General features: G+C 49.4%; 1 protein-coding gene across 2 annotated transcripts in view; it reads right to left on the minus strand.

Annotated features, from left to right (window-relative positions):
* Positions 1 to 25,250, minus strand: part of IGFBP2 (insulin like growth factor binding protein 2) — a 66,954-nt gene that overhangs the window by 39,410 nt on the left and 2,294 nt on the right. The gene's annotated exons all lie outside the window — the stretch shown is intronic.

Genomic DNA, 25,250 nt, shown 5'->3' on the forward strand with positions numbered 1-25,250 from the left:
GGAGCAGACCCAGGGCGCACCAAGATGCAAACCTGATGGTTGTTATCCACCTCACCCACTGAAATCCCAGCCGTACTGACCGTTTGTCTCCAGTTAAATTAAAACCTTCCCCTGGTAGCTTGGTGACACACATCCTGTGACCTACTGTAGCTCTGCCACCCCCCTGCACCAGCAGCTCTTGGGAGTAACATTACAGAGGATGGGATATCAACTATCAAAGATGCTCTGCTCCCATCCCTCCTCACCTGAGCAGCTGAAACCACAGCAAACCTCACTTCCAATTTACCACCTGCATTATCAAATGCTTCACCTCCACAATGGAAGTCTCTTATTACAGCACAGACATGAGACAGATAGATAGGTAAAAGTCTGATCCAAACCTGCACTCTGCAAGTACAAAAGCATCTCTCCCACGTACTCATCCAATTTACCTTGGACACGCATGAGCACTTCTGATCCTGTTAGCTAGAGAGAGATGGTGAAAGCCTACAGGCACATGCATGCTCACCAGCCAGCTCATTAAATCTAATTAGACAGTCTTCCACAGGGAATTTTGAAATGCATATCCAGCAATTGCTGTGCACTGCTCTTTCCTCAACCCTCTGGATGTGTGAGCATGATTACTCACCACATGAAAAAAAAACTAATATGAAACTTAAGGGAGCTGCTATACTTGCACATTAACAGAGGTGCACTGTAATTTAATCAGAGTTTTCCTGCTTAGAGACAAATATGGTGGCAGAAATACAGGGAAAGAACACCCAAGCCTCAGATTTGGATCGAAACCTCTCCAAGAAACTGACAATCCAGAATACCAGAAGTTTTCCCCAGTAACTTTATCAAAAATTTACCCTGTTGACATTCTGGTGTGTAAGGTGTAGACCCAACACACGTGTGCAAGACCAGCAGCACCATGAAGACAACTAAGCCAAAGTACAAGGGACTGAATTTTGACGGATGCAAGCAAAACAAAAAAATCCTCTCCACGAGCTTCCAGTATAGGAAAATTGTGGCTTCAGGTCTCATATCATGTATAGGATACATGAGGGCTAAGCACTGAAGTGGAGGGTCTAATGCATTCCCCAAAGTGTTCTCCATCCTCAGCTCTGCCAATGTTGCCAGCCAGGGGCAGTTAATTCTAACTCCAAGGATATTCCCTGTGCTCAGGACAGATGTTCTTTACAACTTCCACTTCACTGCATCAACTCATCACACAACAAAATCCCTCAACTGGCTTGTTTACACAGGGGAAGCTTAATCTGAATTCACTTTCACAGTAGAGTACCTAAATTATGTTAAACATGCCAGCTCAATACAGAGCATCCCTCCTTTGAGTCTGCCTTCTTATTTGCAGGGAGAATGCTGCTTGCTTTGAACAAGGAGCATTTCAATTCTCAAGAAGTGTATTGCATTAAACCTTCTAGAGATAAAACTAATCCAGACTATACACACATCATTAATTCCTGAGAGTCCTGGGCATCCAGACTCAGCAGCCACCCATCACACCTAATCCAGCAGATCCCAGATAGGTTTGGTAAACTCCCAGGTTCCTTGCTGATGTGAAAGCACCCAGCAGGTTTGACCAGGAGGTGCCAACAGCACTGCTCATTTGCAGCAGCCTATGGAGGGTACTCAGGAGACAAAATAAGCATCTCTTCTCGAGCCCATCATTTCTCTAAACTATGTTCTTTGTTAGGGTGATTGGTCACCTAGGACAGCTCTACTGAAAGCAAAGAAATGGTGTCCACAGAAACCATTTATACACATGTAAAATATTAAAAAAAAAATTACTTTGCATTGCAGGGGTTATAGTCTGGTCTCTCTACGGCCAGGTCTGAATGACCAAACCCAAGCAACACACCACTCGGGACACAGAGCCATTATATACCTCTGATCCCAGCAGCAGTAGGAACTAGTTTCACCTTCAGACCTACCTCCTTTCAGATGAGCTTTACAAATGCTTTTGACACACAGGGGTCACAAACAACTTTAAACAGACATGAACCCACTGAAAGTTGAAGAGCATTTGGCATTTCAAACTCCATCATACAGCATGGAGGCCTTAACTTGGCCATGCTATATTCCACTCCTGCTAAGGGCAATGCTGAGCTTCTCAGGGCAGTTTTGCATCAGTACAAGACCCTGGATCAGAGGCTACAGACCTCAACTACTATTCCTCTTTGAAAGAAGTTGAAAAACTCTTCCTTGCAGTATCACAAGTGCTCTGCCTCCAGCTCTCCACTCCCTCGTGACTTTGTATGAAGACCACCCACAGATTCAGCACCCCCAGGCTGCATCACAGCATCTGGCTGCCCAGTGAGGAACATTGGGGAAAAACCTCTTACAATAGCATGTAGGGCCAAGACAGGCTCCAGTCCTCCTCTCCAAAACCTTGCACAGGACCAGCCTCGCAAGCAGGGAACAGTCACAACCTGACCACTCTCAAGGAGCAGCTATGTTTGATGGCAGCCACAGAGCCATCAGCCTTGGGAGGCCACAGGACCAGCAGAGCCCTTCTGCCATGGTGCAATGGGATTGTCCCAAATCCAGGCACGTCAATGCACAGAGACCTCTCAGTGCACATGGGGGTACAGGTGTCTGTGTGTCTGTCTGGGCACGTGATACTGGTAACTTCATGTCAGATGCTCTGAAAACAGGAACACAGATATGACAGACAAAAGCCACATACCACAACTGTGTAACAAAGGAACTTCCCTAATCCTTCTCAGATATATTTTGGGTCAAATCCAACTGCAGGCAAGGATGATGGAAAGGCTCCCACTGACAGACTGGGAGTTGGATACGATCTTCATGTAGATGCACTCACATAGGGCACAGCTAGTTAAGCATAAGACTGGTACGTTCAATGAATTTGCAAGCTTGACTAGGGAAGCCAAAGGGTTTTCAATTCCCATAAATCAAGCCGCTGCCAGTTTTTTCACCCTTGCTCTTTCAGGTCTCAAAGAAAAAGAAAAAGAAAAAGAAAAAGAAAAAGAAAAAGAAAAAGAAAAAGAAAAAGAAAAAAAAGAAAAAGAAAAAGAAAAAGAAAAAGAAAAAGAAAAAGAAAAAGAAAAAGAAAAAGAAAAAGAAAAAGAAAAAGAAAAAGAAAAAGAAAAAGAAAAAGAAAAAGAAAAAGAAAAAGAAAAAGAAAAAGAAAAAGAAAAAGAAAAAGAAAAAGAAAAAGAAAAAGAAAAAGAAAAAGAAAAGCTCCCACAGTAAAGTAGGAAAAATCATGGGATACAATGGACTAAAACAACCGTCACTCATTCATACGGATGACATATCTGTAGCATTTGCCTTTGTTTTTCTTGCTGGTTAAGATCTAACTTATATTCCTACCGTTGACAGTAAGAAATGCAAGTCCTAAAACATGCAGGATGACAAGTATCCAGCTAGGATTAGTGCACACGGCTGCACTGACCGAGCTGTTCAAATTTTATGATTATTCCAATGATACAAGTTCATTACAGACACTACAGTTTCAATTTAAAAGACATCAGAAATTAGCTTTATATGCTGCACTTCACAGTTAAATAGCAAACTGTCAAAAAAAAACCCCAAACAAACCAAAAAACAACATTTTCACCAATAAGACCTTTCAGGTCTGAATTCAGATCAAGATTTCAGCAGAGTGCTATAGCCAGTAAGTGATACAAGGACACTGTACTTAAAAAAAAAAACAACCCAGAAACTAAAACTAACAGCTTTCCATAATTTTTGTGACCCTACATTAGATGACTTTTCATTGTGGCTCACGATCATAGACAGCAGTGACATACTTTCAACTTTTTTTCCATTTTGGTCTGAAAACTTTGAATTGTAGCAAAAACTTTAAATGAAAAGAACCTGTAAAAATTCAGATACAACGCAACCAAAGGCTTGGCTGTATTACAGAGCTGGCTTTGCTCTGTAGAAGTGTTGTTTCAGCAAGAAAACTAAAAGAAAAGATAATAAGACATTTATTCTGACTACTGGAAAATACAGATGTTAGTCCTAGATTATATCCTGTTAAAAACATAAGCTATGGGAGGGGAAAAACTCTTTAGAAGTATTTGAGTCACAACAGCTTTTTCACAGAGACAGAAAGAAGCAACTTGAATATAAATAAGCGTCCAAAATAGGTCAGCACTCTTTTCTTGGCCACTGAAGTTTGACACTTTTCACTGGAGGTTAGCGTGGACGGCGGTGGCACACACGCTGCAGGGATGGCGGCTGAGCCCACGGGCAGCCCCTAGCTTGGTGCAAGCCCCAGTGCCCCAAGCACAGCCCCGTGGTGATGGGTCGGGGCTCGCACACCGAACACCACTGGGCTCACGGCAACGGCCGCACACTTTGCAGCAGTACCTGCGTTTCCCCCAGTCGTGCGGGTTTCCAACACAACCTCACTCCCGTTCCAGAAGGGTTGTGAAATGCTGCGTGTCCACAGCCAGTTTTGAGCTTATCAAGCAAGAAGCATGAGAAGAGACATGGGGGTTTCCACAGCCCCCACCAAGACCCAACAGTTCCATGCATTCAGTCCCGAGCATCCCGGCCACAGCCTGGTAGGGAACAGCTCTTTGTGCCAGGGCAGGATTGGGCCCCGCACGATCCAGCCTCGGCGGGCAAAGCCATTACCTCCCTGCCAGAGGTTACAGCCCCTTAAACCAAAGCAGAGAGCAGTCTGAGAGCCAAAAATCAGGCCATGAGGGGCAGAGCGTGCACCTCAGCTGCGCTGCCGCAGCACTTCCATGGGGGAGGCTGGTGGGAACAGTAACATCAGGCTGCAGGACAGCCCCAGGTTTTCCCTTTTTTTTTTTTTTAAAGGAAAAAAGCGAACAAGTTATTTCTACAGCACTGAGAGGCAAGCCTGCCAGTCCAGCCCCAGCAGCATTCCTGCCTAGCTCGGCTTGTTTACCACCAATAAAAAGCCCATTAAGTTGCACAATGTGCCTGTTAAAAATAACTCCAAAAAAAATCATCACTGGCAAATTAGTAAGACATCAGGACGCTCAGACACCTCAGCATGGTGTTATGGAAACCACAGAGGAGTCAGACTTCCCTCAGGAGCTTCTCCCAAGGAGATGAGGCCAAAGATTTCTCTCCCTTTGAGTGGACCCAGCTAATTTGAAGGGCTCAGGACCAAAACACAGCGGTCAGCCAGCCAACCAGCCCAGGGTTTCCGATCAAGTGACTTTCAGAAAAAGTAAACTCACCAGGCTCAAATGCCACCAGTTTGTGCTAATGAGAGCACAAGGTCCCCTTGCACAGGGGTAGCCAGCAGAGGAGGCTGTGATGCTCTTGGGCTTCCCCAAGACTTCATGCCCCTGCCCAGGGTCTGATACAGCAGCAGCAAGAGGCACTGACTCAGGACATCCCCCCTCCCCAACCACCCAAGGACCCTGCTTTAAAAGCATCACTGGTATAAAACCAAGAGGCACAGGGTGAATCACAAGCTGCCCTCCTTTAGGGACTGGTCACTCCTCACCAGGCTCCCGTGGGCACTGCTGGCCCAAGGAGAAAGATCTACATTTTACTCATATATTTTAACATAACTGCTGAAAAAAAAAATACCCAGCCCAGTTCCCTGACCAAACACAAAACAACCTTGCCACCTGCCACAGACGCCATTACTCTCTAGCTAAGGAGCCCACAGCGGCACAGCTCAGACCTTGCAGGCAGGGCTTAGAGTGCCTCTTCTGATCACTGCCCCCAAATTTGTGCAATTCAGGGGTCACGCTGTAGCTGACACCGGAGTTCACACAGGCAGTGAAAGAGTGGAGGCACTGCCTGGCTTCCCACAACCCTCCTCAAGCACCCAGAGCCAAGGACACAAGTGGAGAGTTCAGGAAGGTGCTGCCCTGGGGGTTGCAGGCAGGAGAGCTGAGGGTTTTTACAACACTGTCCCTTTTAGCAAACCCCTGTAGAGACTGAGCAACCGTGGGAGCTGCTCTAAACTCAAGAGCAGTGTTTAGAGTCAGTTGTAGTGACCATGAGATGGTAGAGTTCAGGATCTCATGTGGCAGGAACAGAATAGCTAGCAGAATCACAACCCTGGACTTCAGGAGGGCCAACTTTGGCCTTTTCAAGCAATTGCTAGGGGAAATCCCATGGGACAGGGTACTAGAAGGTAAGGGGGCCCAAGATAGTTGGTTAGCATTCAAGGACTGCTTCTTCCGAGCTCAAGATCAGAGCATCCCAACAGGTAGGAAGTCAAGGAAGGGTACCAGGAGACCTGCATGGTTAAACAGGGAACTGCTGGGCAAACTCAAGTGGAAGAAGAGGGTGTACAGATCATGGAAGGAGGGGCTGGCCACTTGGGAGGAATATAAGTCTGTTGTCAGAGGGTGTAGGGAGGCAATTAGGAAAGCTAAGGCCTCCTTGGAATTAAACCTTGCAAGAGAGGTCAAGGACAACAGAAAGGGCTTCTTCAAATACATTGCAGGTAAAGCCAACACTAGAGGCAATGTAGGCCCACTGATGAATGAGGTGGGGACCCTGGAGACAGAGGATAAAAAGAAGGCGGAGTTACTGAATGCCTTCTTTGCCTCTGTCTATACTGCTGGAGGCTGTCCTGAGGAGCCCCGGACCCCTGAGGCCCCAGAAGAAGTCAGGATAGAGGAAGAATCTGTCTTGGTAGATGAGGGCTGGGACAGGGACCAATTAAGCAATCTGGACGTCCATAAATCCATGGGCCCTGATGGGATGCACCCGCGGGTGCTGAGGGAGCTGGCGGAAGTCATTGCTAGGCCACTCTCCATCATCTTTGCTAAGTCGTGGGCAACGGGAGAGGTGCCTGAGGACTGGAGGAAAGCGAATGTCACTCCAGTCTTCAAAAAGGGCAAGAAGGAGGACCCGGGTAACTATAGACCGGTCAGCCTCACCTCCATCCCCAGAAAGGTGATGGAACAACTTGTCCTTGGTCCTGTCTCTAGGCACATCAAGGATAGGGGGATCATTAGGGGCACTCAGCATGGCTTCACCAAGGGGAAGTCACGCTTAACCAACTCGTTCGACGGCAACGCAACCGTGTCCTCGGGCCGGATCCAGACCACAGCCTGCCAGCCGAGCTGGACACGCGCATCTCCGGCGCCAACGGCCATGGAAACCCAGCTTCGGTGTGCCCTCGTTAAGCCATTTTTGGGTGCGGAGCTGCCCTCCAGCCCGGCGCAGGGGAGGTGGGGGTGCAAGCCCTGGGAGTTTGCAATAAAGGAGATCTGTGTGGCTGGCGTGTGCGAGGTCCCCTGGGAACGGCCCTTTTACTGGGCTCCAGATGCTGTGGAGCGATTGCTTATATGAAGGCGGGGGAGGCCTCTTTACTGTTTCTCATTTCCTCCTTTTTTGCTCTTTTTCCCCCCCCTGATTTCCTGGTTTTGTTCAGAAGCACAAGAGAGTCATTCATCATTTTTCTTACAGCACAAGGAGTGCTCTCACCTCCCCCTCACCCCTAAATCCCTCCCCACCAGAAAAGGGCACACGTTCACCAGCCAAAAAGGCTCGCAGCAGGGAAGGCAAAGCTCCCCGGCTCCCACAAACAGCTCCGGCACAAAGGGCCACATTCTCAGCTGGGTTCAGTGGGTGCCAGCCCCCAAAGGGTGAAGGCCAAAACTCAACAGAAGCAGAAATGCTAAGTCAGAAAACGGATATCAGCAGCGGAGGAAAGCAATTTGCACCAGTTTGAATTACGGGCGATGAAAAGCAGAGAGGAATTTGCATGCTGAGGAGACAGACAATGCCTCAGGTAACAGGAAAAAGAGAGCTAAGAGATGGAGGTCCGCATATGTCTCAGCCCGGGTGCCCTGATGGTCACTCGACTTACCAAAACCTGGGAAAACGTTCCTTGTGGAGTTGCCCCCCCAGCCGTCTGGGAGCTGGATGGGCACTGGTCCAAGTGCAATCCAGGCGCTGGATTTGCACCGCTCTACATGACAGCAAGCCACCAGCCCCAGCTTTGGGACTGGCTTCCACGAAAGCCCTGTTCAGCTTGCAGGAAGGGGGAAAAGGGGTGGCTACAGATGCAGACATTTAACCCATTCGGAGGGTCAACGACACCCCAGGAAAACTCATTGTAGGGCTTTGCTCCAAAGTCTGCTTGGATTCACAGTCACCCTGCTCTCTCCATAGCTTTTTGATGGCCTCTCCTTGCCCCATCTTGGAGGGAGAGCGCCACGACTAAAACATCTCAGTATATCCACAACAGAGAAGAGAAGCTCTTGAGAAAGAGAGCGAGTAGGAAAACCCCAAAGTAGTTCAAATTCTTGCACACTTTTTTAGAAAGCAACTGTGTGTTTGCACGAAAACCAGGACAGTGCAAACACCCGGGGGTCTGTTTGGGGCCTTTTGGTTTGGCTGATCACCTGGAAAAAAGGAAATAAAACTGGACATATAGAAAATATTCCAGGTTTTGGTTGTGTTTGGGTTTCATCACAGCAATAACAGCAACCAAGTCAAAAAGGTCTGCTTATGGTCAAGCCCAAGGCTTCTTTTTGGTCCTGTTAGAAGGAAAAGAAATAGAAGATTGTGGTCAGTACTGGGGCCGGTTGGGTGGAGGGGAGCCTGGATACCAGCAGCTCCACCAAGGAGGTATGTTTACGGCACAATTTCAGCAAGAACTGGAAGAGCAATGAAACACAAGCCACCAAGAGCCCGGCCATCTGGGATTAATTCTTCCACACCCACTGAGCCAGAGATCCTGGGGCTCCGGCAGCTGCTGCTCAGGAGGTTCACCAAGCCAAGCAGGATCACTGCGCTCCTCCAGGCTCCCCCTCAAACACCACCAGCTGCTTTTGCCAACTGAAATGTCACCATTTCGCGAGACCCAGGTGTTCCAGCGCAGGAGCCCAGACACCCTGGGTTCATGTCTCGGGCAAAGGAAGAGCTTGGGGCCACTTTTGACACATGCTGGGTCACTGCGTAAACTGGTGGCATGCTCTTTGGGGCCACTTTTAAGAGTCTGGCTCTTCATTCCCTTTGCTTTCTTTAAAGATGCTCAAATGGTAAACTTTTTTTGCTGCTGGTCTCCCTCAACATCTTTGCAAGCTTCTTTTGAGGTTCCTTTGTGCTCGCAAGGAGAAACGCCAATATTTCAAGTACCTGAGTAAAACCTTGGATTTTTCTTTTTTCTATTTTTTTTTAATGGATTGGCAACCAAACCAAAATGACCAGCCTGAAGCAGGAACCAACAGGTGGACTCCACTGTACTCCAAACGCAGAGCATGTCACCTCCGCAGCTCCCAGACGTGCTCATGCAGAGCTCTGTGCCTGACCCTCCCACCCTGGCAAGATAGCCCCTGACAGCTCCTCTCTCTGGAGCAATGGCAGGTTTCAGCAGGTCTTCACCAAGCCAGACAGGTCAAAATGAGCCTGCTAGCACCCCAATGAAAATATGCAAAGTGAATCCGAGAGCAGGCATGGGGAGAGAAGGTGAGGCTGGCAGAAATGCAGCAAGAGAAAACAAGAGGAAGAAAGAGAGTGCAGCACTTTATGCAGGAAAAAAATAAACTTGCTGACCAAAAAAACACAATGGGAAAAATGTACAAGGCTCTAGGAAAAAAACAGCAGCAAAGGAAGAAGGCAAGAGAGGCTGGGATAAACATGCTAGTCTGAATGCACATGGTCAGCACAGCTATAATGGTGCACATTTTCTTCTCAGCACCAAGGAAATCCCAGAGGGCCCCCAAAAGCCTTTTGCAAATCAGAACCAAGCTGTTGATTCTCCTGGGTGCAGCAGCTGCTGGATCATTACTTACCTGCCGGGCTCTCATCCCACAAAAGTCCAGGCTTCTGATATCAGAAAGAGTATTAAAATAAACTCAAAAAAACCCCAGGGGATTTTGCATTGGAGCCTTTTCAGTGTCTTCCTCACCCGGGCATCTTCAATCTAGGTGACATGTGGCACCATCATGGTTTCTGTAGTGTTCACCACTGGAGCAACCAGCAAGCTGTTCAGTCTAAAAAACTTGTTCTCCTGAGATACAATCCCATCACTGAGTCTTCCACAGAATCACAGAATCACAGAATCAATCAGGTTGGAAGAGACCTCTGGGATCATCAAGTCCAACCATGGCCCTGACACCACCATGGCAACTAGACCATGACACTAAGTGCCATGTCAAGTCTTTTCTTAAACACATCCAGAGATGGTGACTCCACCACCTCCCTGAGCAGCCCATTACAATGTCTAATGACCCTTTCTGTGAAGAAATGCTTCCTAATGTCCAACCTGAACCTCCCTTGGTGAAGCTTGAGGCTATGTCCTCTTGTCCTATCACTAGTTGCCTGGGAGAAGAGGCCGACTCACACTCCACTATAACCTCCCTGTAGATTGTAGACTGCAATAAGGTCACCTCTGAGCCTCCTCTTCTCCAGGCTAAACAACCCCAGCTCCCTCAGCCGTTCCTTGTAGGTCAGACCCTCCAGACCCTTCACCAGCTTGGTCGCCCTCCTCTGGACTCGCTCCAACATCTCAACATCTTTCTTGAAGTGCGGAGCCCAGAACTGGACACAGTATTCAAGGTGCGGCCTCACCAGTGCCGAGTACAGAGGGACGATCACTTCCCTAGACCGGCTGGCTACACTATTCCTAATAGAATAGTGTATTCTATTAGGCACCTGGGCACACTGCTGGCTCATGTTTAGCCGGCTGTCAATCAGCACCCCCAGGTCTCTTTCTGCTGGGCCGCTTTCTAACCACTCTTCCCCCAGCCTGTAGCCTGTACTTGTTCTTGTTGAACTTCGGCCCAACTATCCAACCTGTCCAGATCCCTCTGTAGGGCCTTCCTACCCTCCAGCAGATCAACACTCCCACCCAGCTTGGTGTCATCTGCAAATTTACTGAGGGTGCACTCAATTCCTACGTCTAGATCATCTATGAAGATATTGAACTGCACCAGCCCCAGAACTAAGCCCTGGGGAACAACGCTAGTGACCGGCCGCCAGTTGGACTTTGCCCCATTCACCACCACTCTCTGGGCTTGGCCATCCAGTCAGTTTTTAACCCATCCAAGAGTCCACCCATCCAAGCCCCGGGCAGCCAGTTTGTCTAGGAGGATGCTGTGGGAGACAGTGTCGAATGCCTTACTGAAGTCTAGATAGACTACATCCACAGCCCTGCCCTCATCTACTAAGCGGGTCACTTTGTCAAAGAAGGAGATCAGGTTGGTCCAGGACCAAAGGATAAGTATCCCCGAGAACAACACACCCGGTGGTACCTGCTTCAGTTTCCTTCACTTCCAGGTGGGGCTTTTACAGTGCAGCAGAGGCCAAACGCAGGTGCCCACGGCCAGTCCGTGCCTGGAGGCAGCAGAACCACAGTCGGGGAGGGATGAGATTAAGTACAGGAGTAACAAAAAGCCGGATGCCAGCCCCTACCCCACACAGCTCAGACAGCAGCACAGGGGATGCGGGAGGGAAGCAAGTGGCTCAAAACCCAGACCAGCTCCCAAATGAGGCCAGTCTGACCCTATTCCAGCTACAGATCTGCATCTTGGCCTTCACAAGGGCCAGGAAAAGTCCTGCACATTTTCTTTAGAAAGGAGCACAACAGTGAAAACCCCAGCAGGAGACTTTTCCTTTTAGCCTGACCTGGACCGTCCTGTGCATCCGCTGCGAGGGCACGGCCCCCGGGAGCCAGCTCGCCCGCTCGGGGAAGAGAAAAGGGAAGTTAATTTTCTCAGCCAAAAGAAAATAGGGACTTCTTTTCAGATGGCAGGAACGTAACAGTGATGTTTAGTCACTTGCTATTTCTGCTTCCCAGGGATGTCTCTCTACAGGAAAGCCCCTGGGCAGAAGTCCCTCCAGGCAGCATTGCAACATAGGTTTGCCCAAACTTCGGTGTCTAAACCTGCTCCAAGGTCCCTGCGCCGGTTCCTTGGGGAGCTGCGGGGTTTTCAGGGAGATTCAGTCTCGCCCGCTCTGTGCCTTGGCTGCCTTAAAACAGATGCATGTGTCTAGCTGGAAAAAGGGGCAACCTGGAACCCTGGCCTAAGGGCCGCTCGGGGTCTGACCCACCAGCTGAGAACAGCAAAGCCCCTCTCTCCCCGTGACACACGAAGCCAGGACAAGGATGGCAGCACTGCACTGCCCCAGCCCCTGCACCATGCGAGGCTGGGTTCGGAGTGGAGGGGAACCAACGTCACGTCTCCAGCTCTGAAATGCAGCCATTCACCACCCTCACGATGGGGAAACTGCGTTTGCTCCACGTTGAGCTGCAATGGTGAGTGACCCTACCTCATGGGCACGCTCCTGCAATGAAGATCTGCACCCCCAGCCGAACTTGCCAGCTCCGTCACGGGGACAGCATCTGATCCGCTACTGTCCCAGTCCCTGCCCAGGCTGTGGCTTTGGGCCCTCCAGGCACGTGCACGCTTCCACGGTTGGAGAGAGAAGAGCATGACCTGTCTTGGGGTTACTCCAGTACAGGGCAGACCGCACAGCTTGCCCCAACAAGCCCCATGGTACGGCGTCAGGCAGCCAGCCCAGCTCAGGTCACGCTGGCTGACGCCGCTCAGCCCCGCTGATTTCAGGGATTCCAAAGCACAGCCCAGTCTGCGGCTGCTCACCGATGTACCTTCTTTGTTGTGTTACCGCCACTAATTTGCAGTCTTGCATTGCAGACGCTTTCTGCCACACAGCCTGAAACCCACCCATTCACAGCTCTTTCTGGACAAAATTTGTAACTTCCCCCATTAAAAAAGTTCCGTAAATCTGATGGGAGTCCACCTGCTTCAAGAGAAGATCTGCAAAAGCTTACTGGCAGACTCCGCGCAGAGTTTCTCAGGGTGTAGTTTATATGGCAGTGGGCAGCCCACAGAGGGTTGTAAACACTCCCACAGGAGCGTTCCCACACTCAACACTGAGCTCGATGTCAGTCCTGAACATGGGTAATGCTGACAGGAGACAAGCAAAATGCATAATTTAACTGCCAAAAATGCCGCTTCGTCACGGGATGCCATGGAAGGGATATGCATTCAGTTGACTATCCCCACATAGGCAGGAAAAAATAAAAGAGAAGAATTGGAAAAAAAAAACAAAAAAAGAAACACAGACTCAGTTAAATACTTATAGGGGGCCATTGCATTTCAATCACAAGCAGTTTTTTAGGTCAGCTGAGACATTTCAGCTCTGCTAGGGCAGATCAGCTCCAGGGACCACGACACTGCCAACAACCACCAGTCAGAGGCTGGACTCTCCTAGCACGTAACTCAGGGAACAACCAGGTCTGGGCAGGGCTGTGCTTCCACTGGGCACAGCCCAAGTGATGAGACCTCCCTTCTCACCACAGCTGTTGCTCCTGGACACGAGGCAGCAAGAGATGGAAACAGGTAGCAAACTGGATTTGTAAGAGCAACCCCAAACTGGTCTCATCCATGGAGATCTTCCTATCCCACAAAGCCTCAAGATATCACAGTGAAGTACACAGCTGGGGGTTTGCTTGCCCCTCCACCCCATGCTTGAAGCCCCACTGCTAGAAGTCAGGAGGGCAGCTCACCCAGCAAAGAAGGTACCTCTGTGAGCAGCCAGCAGATCAGACTGTGCTTTGGAAACCCCTGAAATCGTGGGCCAAGCGGTGTCAGCAGCGTGATGAGTTTCCATAGCACTATTCCCACCTCGCAAGGCTCACTCCATACTCTTTTCATAAATGCCCAATCTGTGCACTGCTGGCTACCACCTAAGGCAGGATTTCGGGCTTGATGGACTTTTGGCCAGGTTGGTCTGCTGCCCGGTCATATCTGCACTGCCTAAGTAAGTGCCTTTAGCATGGCCTGAATTTGCAAAGGTCAGTTTCAGCACGTGCAGGACCACGCCAATGGCCAGGAGTTAAGGTAACAAACCCTTGACACCAGTCTGATAAAAAGAATAAACAGAAAAAATGGAGGAAAGCAATGACTGAAATCAATAACAAACATTACTAGAAAGATGGAAGCTTTCCAACTGTCTGAGATTAGAAGAATCTAAGTCTGCGTTATCAGTTTTTACTCTTTTTTACCGGGCACATTTTGTTAATGCTGAAAATTTTGTGTTTCAGCCCTTTGTCAGCTCAGCTGGCCTTAGTCTCTGCAGGATGAGGGTCACAATTCTCAAGAGGGCTGAGCACCAACCAAACCATGCTTTGCGCAGTGGGACCTGCAGGAACTTCACCACCTCCCTTGTCAGCTTTGCCATGTTGAACTCACTTCATCCAAAACAAGGGGGGAAAAAAAAGCAAACAAGTCAAGCCCTGGTTCACAAAGGTGGGGTGGAACAGAAAGGAGAGGTTAGACTCAAAGGGAGAACCCCCTGTCCAAACAGAAGTATCATCTGAAGCAATATTCGTAAAGCAAACACTGGAGTGACTGGTAAGCAGTGCGTATTTTGCATACCTGCCCCTTACCAGCAGGTAAATCACAAGACAACATCAGCACTTCTAAAAAGGGATTAAAATAAAAGCACACTGAGTCCATGGACAACCTTTGTTTAAAAAGCCACGTGACAGGTGATAAGTTTCTACAGGCTGACTCCCCACAAATGTCAGCAAGGGAAAGTTATCAGCTCTGGGCTCCCAAAATATTTATTCAATCTCATGTTATTCTGACTGCTCTCAAGCAGACCTTTCCAAAGTCCCATGCTGTCATTTTTAGGGCATACCCTTAACCAAAACTCAAATTCTGAGCACCCTTTCCCAAGGGTATTTCCAAGCACTTTACTACCATAGAGGCAAATGGTGTCCTTGCAAGGTAGGAACAGCACTATGGAAACCCATCCCATGAGTAGAGGAGGTTGAAGGTGTGCAGCCTTCACTGTGTAACATCCAGGGGTCAGATCTGAACACTGCATCAAACTGAAACTGTGGGAGTAATTAAGAAGCCTAGATTAATGGCTTAAGTGGAGCAAAGGCCAAGAGGCTGAGAGAAGACACCCTCATGGAGCAGGTTGGGGCATTTTAATGGCTGCAATTGGTCTAAAACTTGCATTTAGATCTCATCTGGCCAAAAGCCACAGCTTGGGAAGCACGTCTGGTGGAGGATGTCGGTATACTCCGCATGTTTCCTCACAAAGGCTTGGGATACCAGTTCTTATTTTTAGTACTATTTTCGTTTCTTCATGTAATGAGTTCAGTGTTTCAGGCAGCCCTGGAGGAGCAGGAAGGACATGTCCCATAATAAAACTAATTAACTCATGTGGAATTTCCAACCATTATTGTGAAAGTGGCCAAATTCCTCACTCCTGAAAAGCTGCCAAAATGGCCATTAATCTGGCTGTGGTCACGAGCAGGATTCCTGTGGCCTCCTGCAACACCCGGCCAGCCCCTGGGACAGAGACTGCAGAAACCAAAGTGGATGTTGTTATTTCCTCACACCGACTCCCACAGCCCGAGTTTTACTAAACAAGACAGTTGCCTCAGAGGGCTCCATGCCAAATTCCTCCCAGTGCCCCCAGTCCAAGCATGCCCCAGTCATGTGCACAGAGGTCTAGAACTCCAAAATCACCCCAGATCAGGCAGTTCAGCAGTATTCAATGCTCTGCAGACCAACAGTTTCCACCTGCCCAGCCCTGGCCATCCTCTCAGTGACAGGTGTCCTGAAGGGAGCAGGGTACCGAATTTGTCCTGGAGACATCAGAAGTTGTATTCCCACCACCCAGCTGGGCAAGCCAGGAGGCTAAGTTTTTTGGGTCCCATCTGCAGGCAGTGGGAAGCCAGGCTCCTCCACAGAGAAATTCCAGGCAAGAATCTCATCAACCGAAATCCCTCAATAATGCACAAGAACTAATGGAATCTGTCTCACTCCCTTCGAGCTGGGGGTGACAGGGTCTGTGGGGCCTGGCAGGGAAAAAAAGCATGGAATAAACTTATTTTAGTCACTAAAATCAACAACAACAAAATGACTCAGAATACCCACAGGGAGTCAACCTATTGTGTAAGAAGGCACCACTTTGCCAGTCTCATTTTTCTCCCCCAATTCTGGACTGCTCTTTAAATTCAGTGATGAGTTAGATGATTAGCCTCTAAATAGCACCTCTGGTGGTGTCCCACGATCCAGTCCCAGGAACGGTCATATTCCCTGAACACCACTAGAAATCCAGACCTTCTGCCCCAAATGTCCTGTGTAATAGACTGTCTGTAACAGCCTGGATTTCTAACAGTCTAAACAAAAATCGTCCCAAAACCACCTCTGCACAAGCCATGGAGGCAGCACAGTTCACCACAGCCAAAGGGAAAGCTCCCCTTCCTTTAGGCCTCCTCATCCCAGTTTCCACCACGGCAGGTGATTTACCTGTCCTTTCACACCACAGCCAGATCAAGATGGTGCCGCAGTGATTTCCCTGCCATTACATCAATCTGGTTCATATGATGTTCAGAAGAAGGGAAAGTGCCCTCTATTCATCAGGGATCGTATCAAACTCACGGCCCTTGGTTAGTGCTGGGTACTATCTTAGAAAAAAAAATGCTCTTAGAGCCCAGTAGTGGAGACAGGGAGAAGGTTCTACCATGGGAATGTTATCCTTGACCAGCTGGACTAAGAGATGACTTGCCAGAGCCTGGGATGGAGCCTGGAGCAGCTCTTCCAGCCTTCAGAAAGCAGTGGTAAGACTCATTATAGTGTTATCACTCAGCGTTTTACTTGTGCTAGTTCAGCTGCAAACCTAGAAGAGCAAAGCAGCTACCGTGTGGAGGGTGGATTGAAGCACCCCTGACAAGTGTCTGCAAGAAGCAAGACATAATTCACCAATGTAAACAGAATTTGTCTTTAGCAAAGGCACTGCAGGGTGAGCAAGGAGGACCAGGAGGACAGAAAACAGCCACGGAAAGCGCTGGGGCTGTTGGGTTAGCCTCACTGCTAACAGAAACACCATGGTGGACAACCACCCTGACCCTACAACATCCACACCAAACTGTCCCAGCAGCCAGGACCCAGAGGACATAAACCAGGCACCCCAGGGAGCCCCCAAGCCAGCCACCTTGGATTATCCACAGCCTTGGTAGTTCCACATCCCTGCGGGGTTATGGGGCAGAGCCCCAGCACCAGCTCTGGGCTCCAACAGTGCGGGAGGATGGAGCGCCACACCGAACTCCTCTCCCCTTTTCTGCTCGCTTTTGAAGTGCCAGATGAAACAGCACCAGATGGAGGCGAGACGCTCGCCCGCTGAACGCAACAGGAGACGAGCGTTTCCACATGGGCTGTGTGGGAGGGCTGCCATTGTGCCGGTCGCAAACCCTGCGTCTCCCCCCGGCTCAGCTCACAGCTGAACGGTGTGCCGAGCGCTGCAGACAAAACCTCCTGGATTCAAACAGAAAATGACCCCCAAGCAGCTTTCCAGATGCAAGCGAAGGTCAGATTCTGGCCAGTTTCACTGCTTCTGCTCTTCTGTCTTCACTGGGGCCACTCAGGATCTGTCCTGCTCCCTTCAAGAGAAAAATATGAGACTTCTATACTACAGGGCACTCACTACCCTACAGGCGACAGGTCACACTGGGGGACACACATCTGATCTTTAGAGGTACCAAAAAGGTCTTGGAGGACACCCAAAGCCACAGAAATGCCTTCAACAACCCTCTGCACCGACCAGTCCCTACAGACTGAGCAGTAAGCACTCCTGGGACTGGACATCAGGTGCCCACCCTTTTCTAGTTTAAAACAGCAAGAGGAAAACGGGGGAAGGTTATCAGACAACCTCCTCATCAAGCTGACAGAAGTCCATCAGCATGGACTGGGTCCTCCACAACTAGCCAGAAGAGCTGAGAACAGGCTGCCCTGGCTGAAGTCTGACAAGCAAGATCTTACAGGGAAATCTTGCAGTGGTCTCGAGCAGAAATACTGGGCAAGGTTTCATTAATTTTCCCTATGCTACCGGACTACAGGACTCTCCCATAGACAACACCATGCAAGTGACTGCAACAGCATGTCACTGTTGTAGGTATGCTGCATCACTGCTACAAGGACAAGCTGCAAGGAGGCACAAAAACTCCTCTCTAAAATTGCCTCCAGCCAGTAAGGTGTTGGAAGCATTACTGATTTCAAGGGCAGAGCATTAGAAATCCCCTCATCCCACCTGAGCTGGTTTATCTGCAGAAAACTGTAAGAAAAAGCAGGGATTTCAACACGGTCCAATTCCCACAAGCGCTTTGTGTCACTCTCAATTACAGTCCAGAATGAAATACCAAGAAATCATTCCTCACGGCTGGCAGAATTAATGGCATCTTTGACTACAGAGAGCACCAGGCAGTGAACTTGTTCCCTTACCAGCCAAGAGGCACAGTGCAGCTTTCTTCAGAACAAAAGCTGCAATGTCAAAGGACAGTTTAAGGCTTATAAAAGTGACCTGATGTTTCCCAGTACCCCAGTCCATAAGAAAGGCACGTGATTACTGACCCTTTCCTTTCTAAAACAATTTATTTCTACCATAAGCTGATGCAGCAAGAGACCTTATCTTCCCACTGGTATCTAGCTAAATTATGTGTGGGGCAAAACACTGAACAGAAGACAATCAATAAAGCAGTTACAACAAGCTGCCAAATGCTGGGCTGCAGCAAAGCTCCGATAACTGTGCCCTAACCCCTTTCTCTTAAGCCTTTGCCCAGGACAACCACCACATCACGTTCGCTTGTAATTAGATGTCAACTTGCACGTTTAATGAGGTCACACTTGGCCAGTTCATGAATGAGAAACACCTTCCAGCTTGCTGGCAGTGACTGCTGAAGGTGGGCAAAGATGTTTCCATCGGCGATTTGGTCTGCCGAAGGTAGCTTGTCTTTGTGGGAACAGTAATAGGACTGGATATGCAAACTGCTAAACTGGCAGAAAACTCATCCTTCCAGAAAAGTGAAGATTTGGTTGGGTTAACTCCCAGTCACGGCTCACCCAGTGTCCAGACAAGGACCAAGACCTGTATGATGGACCATGAGGATGTGCACTAGGACAGGGAGGGAGTGGGGCATGACTGCCAGGAGATCAGCTCAGCAGGGATGAAAGGCAGCCCAGAATAATCTGCACAACATGTCAGGACCCCCAGCAAGGATTTTTCCTTCCCTCCTGAGTCCTCACCAGGAGCACACACCATGGTTAGCCTCCAAATCCCACAGCACACACTTGGCACCCATGAAGCAGCATGTTGTTGCATGGCACACAGCAAAGGGACACCTAACACAACTCCCTCCCCCAGGCAGACACGGGGCACTAATGCAGCTTTCTCCACAAGGCTAATGCCATCTGGTAAAGCCTCTCTTTTCCACAGAGGACAAACCTGCCTCTTCTGGCAGATGCAAACAGTCAGCAGGGACATGCTGGAAAGCCAAGCACAGCGTCTTCAATATGTGCTGCTAAAGGACACCCTCGAAAGTGGTCACATGTGCACTGATTTAGGCAGCATCTCCCCAAGGAAGAGCCAGGGGTGAAGATGGGTGGAAGTGATGGTGGAAGCGCATGCAATGACAACGGGTTTGCATCCCTCTGATACGGAAGGGGTCTGCTAAGCAGCCACTGGATCGAAGTTACGTATTTCACCCTGATTCAAGAAACCAGGAATTCTTACACCTGGAAACTCAGTACACCACCAAGCTCAGCCCTCTTCCCATAACAGAAATGCTTTCAAAGCACCTTGACTTTTTACCTTTACCTTCCTCTTACTCTGTCTGCCTAAAGCAAAAGACCCTCCCTGAAGGAATCAGAGCCCCAGCAGGGAAGGCAGTTGTGACCATGCTCAGAAAGCTGGAATCGCCCAATCCAAGCAGAAATGCAAAAAATCGATGAGGGAAACTGCTGTTCCTCCCAGGTCACTAGTGCTCAACACATGACTAGGAAAAGCAGGTCCAGGAGGGCTGCTGGTCACTGGGATGAAACCCTGTCTTCACAAATCCAGTCGTGTCTGTGGGTAACAGTGACAGCTGCTCAGTGGGCAGATAAATTAGCCCCAGCTAATACTGCAGCCAGGTCTAGTACACAGCTATACACAAACACACCTCTTGCATTCCAGTTTTCACTGTTTTGCCTCCTGAATTGTTTATCTCTGCTCAATTCCTGGATGTGGATAAAACAAACGACATGGACTTTCTCACAGACGGGGCTTCTTGCTGTTCCCTTCAAACACCATGCTCAGCGAGTACGAGCCTGAAACCCAGAGGAAAGGAAACAACTGCAAAGGGCAAGAAGGAAACGGATCATTTGCCAGGGGACAGCATGAAAACACGTTTCTCCTTTGGGCCGGAGCCTTGAAATCTTCCCAGGCTTCCCCCTCCCTCCAAACCACCATTTTCACACCATCATCACAGCAAACTCTAGTGGGACTGGGGCACGGGGTAGCATTATTTTCAAGAAGCTGCTCCACAAGGTGTTATTTATCGTCTTTAATACTTAAAAGATGACAGCCAGCCCAGGGCCCAACCAGGTTAGCTCTTGACCAGCTTGACCAGCTCTTGACCAGACATAGCTGCCATGAAGGAGCTTGGAGACCTGGTCCACCTACTGGCAAAGCCCTGGAGGCAGCAAGGACAGATGAGCTGTGTGGTTTGCTTTCATTCATGTATCATCCTTAGAGCTGTTATTAATTGGGTTTCACTTTTAATAATTTCTTCCAAGGCAAGGAGCTCTGCAGACATTTGGTTTAGCCTGGGCAGAGCTGCTGTAGTGGCTGTGGACATATTAACAGGCTCCTGTGGATTTGGTTCTTGTAGTTGTCTCCTCTGGTGTCCCGCAATGTCCAAGCTTGCATAAGCCAGGCTGAACGCCTGGTTGCAGCACTCGTAACTAACCTCCCTCTTTCTCATGTGCTTCTGCCTCAAAAGGCGTCTAACATGGGACAAGAGGGTCACTCATAGCCTGGCTCTCCTCTACCCCTTGCCCACTTTTTAGCAACACAATGCCTTCAGGACCTCCACTGCTGTGCTAGATCTGGCCAACTTGACTGAGAGGGTCAGAAGTTGTGGGGGTAGAAGGACAGATACGCACATGCACATGCAGATCATGACAGATGCTTCATTTCCTTGTAAAAGCAGGAGAAAAGCAGAAGACTTCCTGGCAATTCAGTGGACATGAAAAATGCACTCATAGCATTACTGGCATGGTTTTTAAGTTGCTGTTAAAATTCCACTTATATTATGCTACCTCCAACCTCAGAGTCTTTCTGTGTTTTGGAGCAATACATTAAACTCTACTTTAGCAGCTGCCTGCCAAGGGGAAATGGAGGTTTTGACATTTGACCCGTAAGGAAGGATGTGTGGCATTTGGGGCTACCCAAATAAGGATTTTAGTTGGATGCTAAAACAAGCTGTGTTTTTAACAGTTAACTATTTTGACGCTGTTTCTGTATCATGGGAGTTCGAAGTGGAGTCCCTGACCAGGTGAATGAGGCAACCCCAGCCCTGCAAGTTCAAGTTTGTCTGGGGCCACATTCTTTGCACAGCTCTCTTTCCATTTGGAAAGGTTACTTTGCACTGGTGTGGACTGAAAAAAACACATTTGTTTTAATAAAGAAGTGAGATTCCAAAGCAGGACTCAACAGCGAGCAGTGGCTTCTGAGGCAGATCCCACTGAATTAGTACAAATATCCCAAGAACAAAATCAAACAATACTACAAACACAACTGAACTGCACTGGCAAAGGGAAAAAAAATTCCCTTAACTGGTCAGCTTTGAACAGTGGCTCAAGAACCCTTTTTTCAGAGCGGAACAAGTTTTACTCACAGGACCTTGTCTCCATTAGGAAAAAACAGATGTTATTCAGTCATTCTCATAACCTGGGCATGACAATTTAGGACATTTGCTGACATTGTTAAGATCTGCCCTGCTCCACCTCCTAGCACAAGTTCCCACCTTGGAGCAGTACTGGCACCCTGCTGCATCTTGAGCCAGTTTAGGTCATTGATCTGACAGAAAAAACATTGACTTGTTTCCTGGGGCTGGTTTTCTGCAGGATTAGCCTAGTCTGACACAAGGTGAGAGCTAAACCCAGCAGAAGGAAGGGAGAGGGACATTGCAGCTGAGAGCTGGACAAGACCATGCAAGCCCCTGATTCTAGTTCATGATGGCCAAAGCAGAAGGCATCATCCCCACCCTCCGGCTGAGACTGAAGAGGTTGAGAGACCCCAATGGTATCTGAAACACCTCTCAAAGCACGCTGTGTCTCCAGGACCCATTTGGTCCTGGGCCACCCTAGACCTGCTTGGAGAGAGGACGGCTATTGGGGACTGGGACATTATCTGCCAGGACAGAGACTGCTGACACGATGTACAGACAGCCCTCACTGCTCCCTGTGTCCTGGTGGACCTCGGGCACATCATTTAGTCCATCTGCAAAACAGCATGCTGACCTCACTGAGGTGCTGGGAGAACAAACACACTCAAGACTGGCAGGAACTTTCCGCGAGCTTCACGTGCATGGTCCTTCTGTCCCCAGTTCAGGCGGTTCCAGTCAGCAGTATGTAAACTTTGTGATGCGATGACCTGAAATAAACTGTAAAAGAGTGTGGTCCAGTGGCATCGAAAATATTTCAGAGGCCCCGATCCCTGAAGGTGCTGAGCCTCAGTCTCGCTCCCACCATTCGGTGGGAGTTCGTGCACTCGCCTCCCTGGGGAAGGGGTAGAAGTTCTCAGCCTGATTTCCACAGACTGCTGCTATTTTGTTCCAACATTCCCAACATCTTCAAAATACCCAAAGCCTCTTGTGCAATGAGCAACATCCCCTGCTTCCTAGCTACATGGTGGTTCATGTTACTTTCCGCCTACAACCATTTCAGGATTGGCTTTACAGACCTAAGCGGAAGACTAAACAATGCTGGAGCCACAGCAGGAGAATTTGCAGAGTTTTATTCCTTGTTTCATTTGGGCAATCCTTCTGCCTCTCATCAGGGACAAAACAACTTGCCAACCTCTTAATTTAGGAATAGCACGCGCTCTGCATTCCAGCCCTGAATCAGCTAAAGGAGCCTTTTCAAGCTGGAAAGGGGAAAAAGGGCAAATACCTTTAAGCACATTTAAAAACATAAAAAAAAAAAAACAAACCCAAACCTCAACACCTGCCTTTTGCAGGCAAAAACCTGCTCTCGGGGGCACTCTTGAAACTAGCTTGACATCAGCATTTGAAAGGGAATTCCAATCCCTGCTCTTTCGGGTCCCAAAGTGCTCTCCCTGACACTGCTTTAAACGAAAAGCAAACCCTCCCTCCTATATGTTCTGCTGCAGAGGGAAGCGACGATGCAAGTGTGAACAGAAGAGTATCAAGTGAAGCTGGCAGATTCGGGTTTTGATTTTGTTGTGGGTTTGGTTGGTTTGTTTTGGTTTGGTTTTTTTTTTTTTTCCTAATGGCTACAACAACCTGTTAAAAGTTTTGTAATCTTAAGAGACCAAACCCTTTTCTGGATGTCCAAGCTCCTCTGCCAAGACACGCTCGACTGCGAATATTCCAGCTGCATGTTTCACATCACGCTGGTTAAGGATGTGCCAGTATTTTTATTATTCACCCCCTATGGACATCACAGAGCACCACATACATTAAAGTGTTATTAAACTGTGCTATTTACGTGTGTGTGATACGGTCAAATAAATCACATCCATTGTAAAGGAATAAAGATAATAAAATCAAGCAAAATACCCAGTGAAGTAACATAATTCTGAAATAAAGTCCATAAAAGCAAAAAAAAGCAGCATTAACTCAGAAAAGCACCTCTCAACCCATCACTGCAATGCTCTCTGTCCCCCCTCCCCAGCTTCTTGTAAAAGCATAAGCCTGGAAGTCAACACCAGATTCCTTAAATCCAAATGCCCTTGGCTTCTTCTGGAGAGTGTAAAATTCACTCCCCTGACACTCATATTCCATAGTCAAGCAAGATTTCACACCAATGTGTTCTCCAGACTCCCAGCTCTCCACAGCCCTTCACAGCTGGGCAAAGAGCTGCGGGAGTGGGGACGGGAGTGGGGACTGCAGCAGTCGCAGCCTGGGTGCACGGAAGCAGCCGCTTGCAATGTGCAACGTCTTCCCTGCTGCTGGGTTTCTTCACTCCCCTCTCTCCATCTCACCCCCTCAAGCGGAGCAGCATGTGTAGGTACCCAGAGCAGCATGCGCAGGCACCTGGAGAAGCATGTGCAGGTAGCCGGCTGCACTCCCACCCTCCCAGGGAGCGAAGCCGAGAGGTACAGCTCAGTTCAGAGCGCTTTTAAATAAAGCCTCAACAAGAGAGAAGGGAGGGAATTCAAAGTCGTGCTGCTGAACTAGTTATGCAAACAGGGCCAGAGCCCCAGTCGTAGCCAGGGGAGCAAAGCCAGCAAGGAGGCAGAAGTCAAGGAGGGGTGATTTCAAAGGAGAAAGTGCTGGTTTCTACTCTCAGACCTGATTCGGCAATTTTGAACATGCCATGGAAAGGGAAAGAGCATGCGGCCGATCGTAAGGGAGAGGAGGCATTAATAAAACCAAGCTCAGCTGTATCGGCATCCCCGGGAGCGCTCCCTCCCGCAGCAATCGCAGCAACAGGTCAGGAGCCTGTTGGAGTCCCTGTGCTCGTCCTCACGGCTGTGCCCTCGGGGGAGGCTCCTCTTCCCGCGGCACCCCGTGCCTGGACCAGGGGGGCCAGAGGGGGCCAGGACCCCCACAGGAGCCAGCAGCAGCCACCCCAGCTCCAAGGTGGGCTCTGCTGGGAAGGCAGCCATAGGGAACGGGCTCCCCACAGTCCCTCAGTCACCCCCTTCCCACCAGGCAGCACATGGTCCTCTCACGCTGCCGCTCCCCATATCTTTGGGGCATCTATCACCCTCCAGGGTGATTTTACTCCCCCACCAAACCCAAATCTGAACCTCCACCTCCCTCTGCTCCCCGAAGGACTCCCGCTCCCCAAAGGACTCCCCCTCCCCTCAGTTGCATCTCCCCAAACTTCACCCGTATCTGCCCCCATGGGTTTTCTCCTCTGGAAGACCCCAACCTCCACCCTGCCCCCCGGGGCAGTCTCTGCATTCCCCCCTGTTATGCCCCACCTCTGGGGTTCCTGCCCCGTGCCAAGGAAACCTCTCTAACCCCCGGTGTGGCTGCACCCCCAAATACCCCATTTTCCTCACACCCCCAGGGATGCACTCACGTTCCTTTCCCCCACGAGCCCCCCTCTCATTCCTGTCCCCTTTGTCCTTCCCTGGACATTCTCTCCCCCCTCCCCCGCAGGGATCCCCCTTCCCTGCCCTCCCGAGGGGTCCCTCTGCCCCGGGAGGATCCCGTTGAGGCCACCCTTTAGGATCCCTTTGGCCCTTGGATGCCCTGCCGCCCCGGTGCTGCCCCCGGCGCTCGGTGCCGGGTGCGCGGTGCCCAGCGCCCGGTGCGCAGT

Source organism: Nyctibius grandis, chromosome 9 (genome assembly GCF_013368605.1).
Source record: "Nyctibius grandis isolate bNycGra1 chromosome 9, bNycGra1.pri, whole genome shotgun sequence".
Lineage (NCBI taxonomy): Eukaryota > Metazoa > Chordata > Aves > Nyctibiiformes > Nyctibiidae > Nyctibius > Nyctibius grandis.